Source organism: Parambassis ranga, unplaced genomic scaffold (assembly GCF_900634625.1).
Source record: "Parambassis ranga unplaced genomic scaffold, fParRan2.1 scaffold_37_arrow_ctg1, whole genome shotgun sequence".
NCBI classification, from domain to species: Eukaryota; Metazoa; Chordata; class Actinopteri; family Ambassidae; genus Parambassis; species Parambassis ranga.
In genome coordinates this window covers 526296-533549 of record NW_021144804.1, presented here as the reverse complement: position 1 = coordinate 533549, position 7254 = coordinate 526296, and the positions used below count along the sequence as shown (strand labels likewise).

Below are 7254 nucleotides of genomic sequence, written 5' to 3'. Positions count from 1 at the left end.
GGAGCGGAGCGGCGTGTCTGCAGCCGCCCTCCAGAAGGCTCTGGCTGCCGGAGGATACGATGTGGAGAAGAACCCGCGTCAAGAGCCCAGAGCCCCCACTCAGAGAGCTCATCCTCACTGCCCGTTCAAACAGGAGCTCTGTGATCATGCTGCTGCACACTGCACAGCTCCACCTGGTTCACTGGGGTTTGTTTTGTTAGTGTTAGTTCATGTGTTTACTTATATACTAAAGCAGTGATAAACCTATATTTACTAAACATATAAAACTATAGAAACAATACATGAATATTTTCAAGAATGACTTTATTAATCCCTGTGGTTAAATTACATGATGAGTCTGATGGCGGACTGCAGGAGTCACCGCCTGTACCGTTCCTGGAGCAGCAGAGTTTTTTAGTGTTATCATTCCATAGGTCATCATGCTTTTACACATAATAAACCTATACTTATTAAAGCTATTTATAAATGATATTATGTATTTATTGTAAAACATTTATTATAGTTTCCTGTTAAATATTCCTCGGTGTCAGTTTGATATTACATCCTTGAACCAACCAATAAATAAATGTCCCTGAGACGGACCATTATTCATCTTGAAGAGTTCAACATGTGTATTATTACACTGCATCTTACAAAAGATAAAAGATGATATTTATTTCAGAAGAGACTGATTATTCTGTGCATCAGACAGAGTGATGAGCAGCAGAGGCAGAGGATGAGGAGCCGCTCTTTAGAGGACACTGAGGTGGCTCTTAAAGAGCCGCTGTGGTTTGAGGAGCCGCGGACACTTCAAGCTCTCTCTCCGTGGATGCAGCGGGCCAGCTGGATGTCTTTGGGCGTGATGGTGAGCCTCTTGGCGTGGATGGCGCACAGGTTGGTGTCCTCGAACAGGCCGACCAGGTGCTGGCCTCCTGCAGAGCCATGACAGCGGAGCTCTGGAAGTAGTCAGCTCCATGTTTGATTATTCTAGATGCTTTAAGGCTGTGAACCCCTCACTGCACACTTTAAACTCCGTTCTCTCTGTTTAAACACTGTCAGAGTTCAAACCTTCGTAGGAAATAAGTCCAGTATTACAGAATGAAACCAAAGATCAAACCTGTTTTCAGCAGCATTCTGCATTCTGGAGATGGACTGACACTGGTCTACGGACTATCCGGACCAGAACTCAATGAGCTGTAAGAGAAAAACAAGGTGAGAGGTGAACTGGTTATAGGAGGGACCACTGTAATGCAAACATGTGATTTGCTGATTCTGGTGTTTTTAGGTTTAAATTCCACAAAATCATTTATTTGCATTCAATTATTTTTGATTGTAACCATATATAATTCATACTTCTGTCTGTGTTCTAAGAGTCTTAAAAATATGTGGTTTCCTTTTTATTTACAGTGTGCATGTCATGTGACTTATGAACGTACAGTTTGTGCATATATATAAACAGTTTGATTTCCAGGTTGATGCAGCAACAGCTGCTGCTCTGACACCATTGTTCATGTCTTCCTCTCTCTGCATTGTGTTAACACACCTGAATGCTGCAGAGCATCTTCTTCTTTCCTGCTAAATAAATAATGGCCCTGTGGTCTGGTGGTGTCGGTTCACCTTGGACAGCGATGGACAGGAGGACAGGAAGGTCCGGCTGCTCTCAGCTGGGACCTGTGTGTGTCTGGGTCATTGACAGTAAAAACTATGGACAGAGCCTCCGTGACGTCACCCGTTTGTTTCTGAAGAGCCGTTTTGAGTCTCAGTGGGAGGTTCCGGGACGTGATGACCGCCGCCATGTTGGCAGCGTCACGTCAACTAAAACTCCGAATATGGACAAAGAGGGGGAGCACGAGCGGGGTTTAGGGGGGCGGGCGATCGTGGAAGCAGGAAACTCACGCTGTGATACGTCAACTGTCTGTCACTCAAGAGGCAACGCCCATAATTAGGCGTAATTTTAAGTCCGAATACAATTGAAACGAGTGGGTTGTAAAAAAATTCACCCCCCCGACAATCGACACTAGAAGAGAACCTATCATCTGAGACCAGAGTGGTTTTTTGTACCAGGCCGTAAACATGTTAATTTCTGCTGTGAAGTCGGCCATTTTAACATGGGAGTCTATGGGAAATTACTCGCTTTTGGAGCCAACCCCCAGCTGTTGCAGCGTGAATTACAAGTTTTGACACTTCCGCATGGGCTTCAACTTTGAGCCCCGAAGGTTGCCGCTTGGTCTGGGTGCACACACACCTGCAGTCTGCCCACAGTTACTGACGTAGCCACTCCGTCACACCCCAGCTGACACATGACCGCACCAGGTGGCTGCTGCTATGACAGATGGTGGTCATCAGCATTCCTTGTTAGTATAGTGGATAGTATCTCCGCCTGTCATGTGGAAGACCGGGGTTCGATTCCCCGACAGGGAGAAAGGCTTTTACCAGCAGATAGGATGATACTGACCCTGTACATTGCTGCTGCAATAGAAAACATTTCCCAGTTTGGGATAAATAAAGTATTTGTTCTGTTCGTCTTGTGTCTCGTGAGCTTTAGATTATATTATTTCTTGGGCTCTATGCTTTAAGTGTCTTAAAAATATGTGGTTTCCTTTATTTACAGTGGTGCATGTCATGTGACTTTACTTATGCAACATGTATGATAATGTTCTGTCTCCTCTCGTTTCCAGACTGTCTGGAGGACACACAGAGTGGACATGGGTCACAGAGTGCTGCTGCTGTTTGTGTCTCTGCAGCATGGGCAGCTGCTCCTGCTCCACTCGTCACCGGCTGATTGTTCACACCTGTGATCAGTCATCAGCCAATCCTGCTGCAGCTTCCATCTAGTATATGTGTCCAATGGAAGCTGAGCAACATGTCAGCTACACACATAGAAACACTACACATAGTTTGTCATATAAATAACATGGATTGAATCATGTTGTACAGTCAATGGAAACAAAAAGCACTGAGAGTGGTGCTGGTAGTGCAGCAGTGGATGGAGGCTGAAGTGCTGCCACCTAGTGTCAATATTTGGTATTAACTCTGACTACATATTCCACCTTTAACTCTCTGCCATATATACTGTGCCATGTGTGAAGTGATAATAACATGTGAATGTGAATTTATTGTAAAGAACTTTACTTATTATCCCTGTTATAAGTGAGCAGTGTGTGTGTGTGTTTGATGGAGTGTGTAATGTCTGCTCAGTGTTACTGATGCTGCTGTGTGTGATCTGAAAACTGATCAAACTGTGATGTGTCTGATGCTGACAGAAGAATCAGAGGTCAGACAGTCGGATCCTCCTCTGTGACACCTTTAACATCATATCAGAAATCTGTCTGCTTCTGGTACATGCAGCTGATCACCAGCAGGGGGCTCACTGCTTTGCTGTCACTCAGTGTAACAATGGAACTGTTAGAATGATGGTGCGGCTCACACAGGTGTGTGTGGTTGAGGTTAATCAGTGCAACAATGTCAGCTTCTCTCTACAGACTGTGAGAGAAACAGTCTGACTGAAGACAGGAGGAGGCAGAAATGTCACTGTGTGGATGTCAGCTGCCAGAAAACACCACAGAAGAAGAAGAAGAGGCAGAGGAAGAAGAAGAACAGAGAGGGGGAAGTGTTTGTGGTGACGGTGGATTGGAGTAAAGCTCAGCTGCTACAACAGAACAGTTTCTGAACACATGTGTAGCCACCAAAACTACACCTGGTACAACAAAGGATCACAGTGAGTGGAGGACCAAGGCTGGAACCAGAGGACCAGAGCTGAGCTCTGGAGGCCAGAGAAGTCCTCCTGATTGAAGCTGAAATGAAACAGTCAAGATGTGAGTGAAGTCCAGACTTTCTGCTTTAATTCAAGTGTTTGGACAAAAGTGTGGCATTAACCATTCGGGAGCTGTAGACATTTTCATACACACACATTTCTGCTGGCTCATATATAATGGAACAAAGGGCTGACAAGCAGCTGCATGTCCAGGTGAGTCCTGTTCCTGGTTCCTCCATGACTAATCCAGCAGATCAAAGTCCTGGAGGTGGTTCTGAGTGCTACATTTACATTTGGTAGCTGTTCACTGGAGCTCTGAACCCTTCATCAGGTGTGCCGTGTGGAATGATCCCATCACACTTCATCGGTATGAAGCGTGTTATTGAGTTATGGTAAATACTTACATCTATGCCAGCCACTTGTGTGGCAACATGTCGTCCCAATCTTATATTCATGCAGCCATATTGTGTTCTATATACAGCTATACCCTATATATATATATATATATATATATATATATATATATATATATATATATATATATATATATATATATATACCTTCTTACACTGCAAAAAAGGAATTTCAGGAAAGTAAAAAAAGCCTTGTATCAAGGAAATGAGTCTTAATGTTTGTCCAGAAAGAATATTAATCTCATCAAGCTTGTTTTACATTAGATTTTATATCTCATTTTAGGAAGGTATGGTAAGTTTTTCTTGATATTTCAGCTAATTTTGAGGTAAAAAGAACCAGAAACAGATGAAAACATGTTTTATAATAAATCCCAGTGCAGCAACAAGACTTATTATAAGAGTAAGAGCATTCACACAACTCCTCAATTTAAGAAAAACTAAACAAGAACAATGAACACTTTTTATTATTATTATTTCATTGCTGCCATCTGTACCTGACAGAATTGGTTCATATCCAGCATCTTGTTAAAATGACAGCAGACTGGTCTATAGAACATACAAATAATACAAATAACATGCTGTAAATGTGCGTTGTCCACAAACAGAACAAAATGACCCAAAATGGCAAAAAATGAAATGACCCTTGCTTCACCTGCACCCTGAATCACAATGTAGCAAAGAACATGCTTGTTCAGTATACTGCAGCATCAGCATTTGACTGACTGTTGATCTGCTGTTTCAGATTAGTGTTACAGTTATTTTCATACAGAAAGAACAATCACGAAACAACGAAAACCACCGAGGCAAACCGATTAAAAACTGCACCTGTTACAGCCTCTCAGATGAGGCTCTGTGTAGCCCAAGCACAGCTGCCAGGTAATATTTTGTGGGGACATGTCACATCCTTGTGAGTAGAACTATAACAGGGAGTGGAATCTAACAGATCCTCAGATGTTATGAGTTCAGTTGCTTGTGCCATGTTTGGCCTCTCTATTGAATATGCCATGTAATTTCTATCATAGCAGACAGTATTATGCTGCTGCAGCTCAAAACAATATAACGACCAGTTAATTACATAGATGTTGCTCACGAGTCCAAACTCAGGTAAATCACTGGAATTAACAGCAGTTACAAGTAATGTCTTCTCCCGTACATATTTATTACCATTTAGATGAATCCATTCAACAGACACTGCATTGTTTGTGTCATCATTTCCGAGGAAAGCCCTTGTTTTTCTTTCAAATATGACATGCTGCGTATTTCTGAAGTTGGTCCCGATGCACACTCATTGAAAAACATTGGGTGTTCAGGATGACTTACAGTTTGACAACACTCATACATTTGATTATGCCTTACTAAAGACCTTTGCAGCCCACTGTTTGAAAAAACAATGTATTGATTCAAACCTCATGCACATGTGACGGACCATCGGTCCCAGGAGTTCTATCTGCGATGGAGCATGAATCAGATATAAATATTGTTATCAGGGAAAAGACATTTCAGATGTTTTAAATGCTGTTCAGTCTCTTTAACCTGCTAATTGTCTGTAGACCAATGACAGGAGCAAACAACATCTGAACACTTTCTATGAGTTCAAGGATGAATTTGTAGTACTCAGTATCTGTAGCTGTATCAATAATAAATGAACAGTCATTTGGCCTGAGGATTGCTTCAGTTTACTGTCACTTGAAGCTAATGTGCTGTAAGCTATAGGGCTTGGTTTGTCTCTGACATCAAGCAGAGAGTAGGGAAATCCAGTTAATGCAGTATTGAGGGCATCCAAGTCTAGTTGACCTAAAAGAACTGAATGTTTAACACACACTTTATTTCTAATGGAGCAATGCCTTCAAGAATTACATGCATCATATCCTGAGGTGTTTGTTCACTCAAGTTAAAGGCTGGAAATTCTACCAGCTTGCTCTTCCTGTTGATGCCAAATGTAGTCTTTAAACTGTTCCTAAGATCCTCTGTATTTGCTTCTCAATGTCACTGCACTGCCGAACATGTCTTTCTAGTGTCCTTAGTTCAAAGTTGTCTTGGTCAAAATACATTTGCGTGTCCTTAAATGAACATTCACACTGCCGGCACTTACTCTAGGCGAAACCAACGGCCTCTTTAAATCCACAAAGCTCCTGTTGTGCTAAGGTGTCTCCACATATCGACACTAATGCTCCAGATATTTCACGTTCACCTGCTGCAGTCTGAATTAACACCATCATATAGCATTTTCAAGTCCTCATCCCCCAAAATTCCATCCAAGGCTCTGGCTGCCGGAGGATACGATGTGGAGGCCATCAAGAGCCTGGTGGCTAAAGGGACCCTGGTCCAGACCATGTTCACTGTTGTTGGCAGAAAAGTCGGAGAGCAACAAACTGCTGTCTTACATTCATCCTTCAGCTCTGTGTTCTAAGAGTCTGAGAATATGTGGTTTCCTTTGTTTACAGTGGTGCATGTCATGTGACTTTACTTATGCAACATGTATGATAATGTTCTGTCTCCTCTCATTTCCAGACGTGCAGCCAAAAACATGTGCAGTGATGATATGTGACGGTATCATCATGGTCTCAGAGAGAAGAGCTGAGTGTCTGTTCTGATCTGTGGATGCTTGTGTCTCTTCTCCCCTGTAGTTTCCTGCTTGTTGCTCCGTCACACGCCCTCTGCTGGTGAGCCGCGTCATTACACACAACCTCTCATGTAATGAGGCGAATTTATAACTTTTGACTTTATGTGGAGGAGGGATTGATTTTGGAATGAGGAGGCTGCAACCTGCGATGGCACCACTAGATGTCAGCGTTTCACAGCATTGGTGGTTCAGTGGTAGAATTCTCGCCTGCCACGCGGGAGGCCCGGGTTCGATTCCCGGCCAATGCAATGACCCTTTTAACTGAGGAACATGTGAGGGGACATATATTCACCTTCACATCTATGCTGTTGTTCAGCATGTTGTTTTTATATGTGTTAACAGACCTATCTGACTTCTGTTAACATCACTGTGACACACACACAGAGGCACTACACTTCACAGACGAGCTTCAGTGGTACAGTGCACATCACATTTGAAACAAGAGCACTTACCATCACTGGTAGTGAAGGTGTCCCAGGAAGAAT

At 42.9% G+C, this 7254-nt stretch overlaps 1 non-coding gene across 1 annotated transcript; it reads left to right on the top strand.

Moving 5' to 3' along the window:
* The first annotated feature begins 6946 nt into the window (after positions 1-6946).
* On the top strand, positions 6947-7017 carry trnag-gcc (transfer RNA glycine (anticodon GCC)). The gene has a single exon. It is a non-coding gene; the product is annotated as a tRNA-Gly (tRNA).
* Positions 7018-7254: the final 237 nt, after the last annotated feature.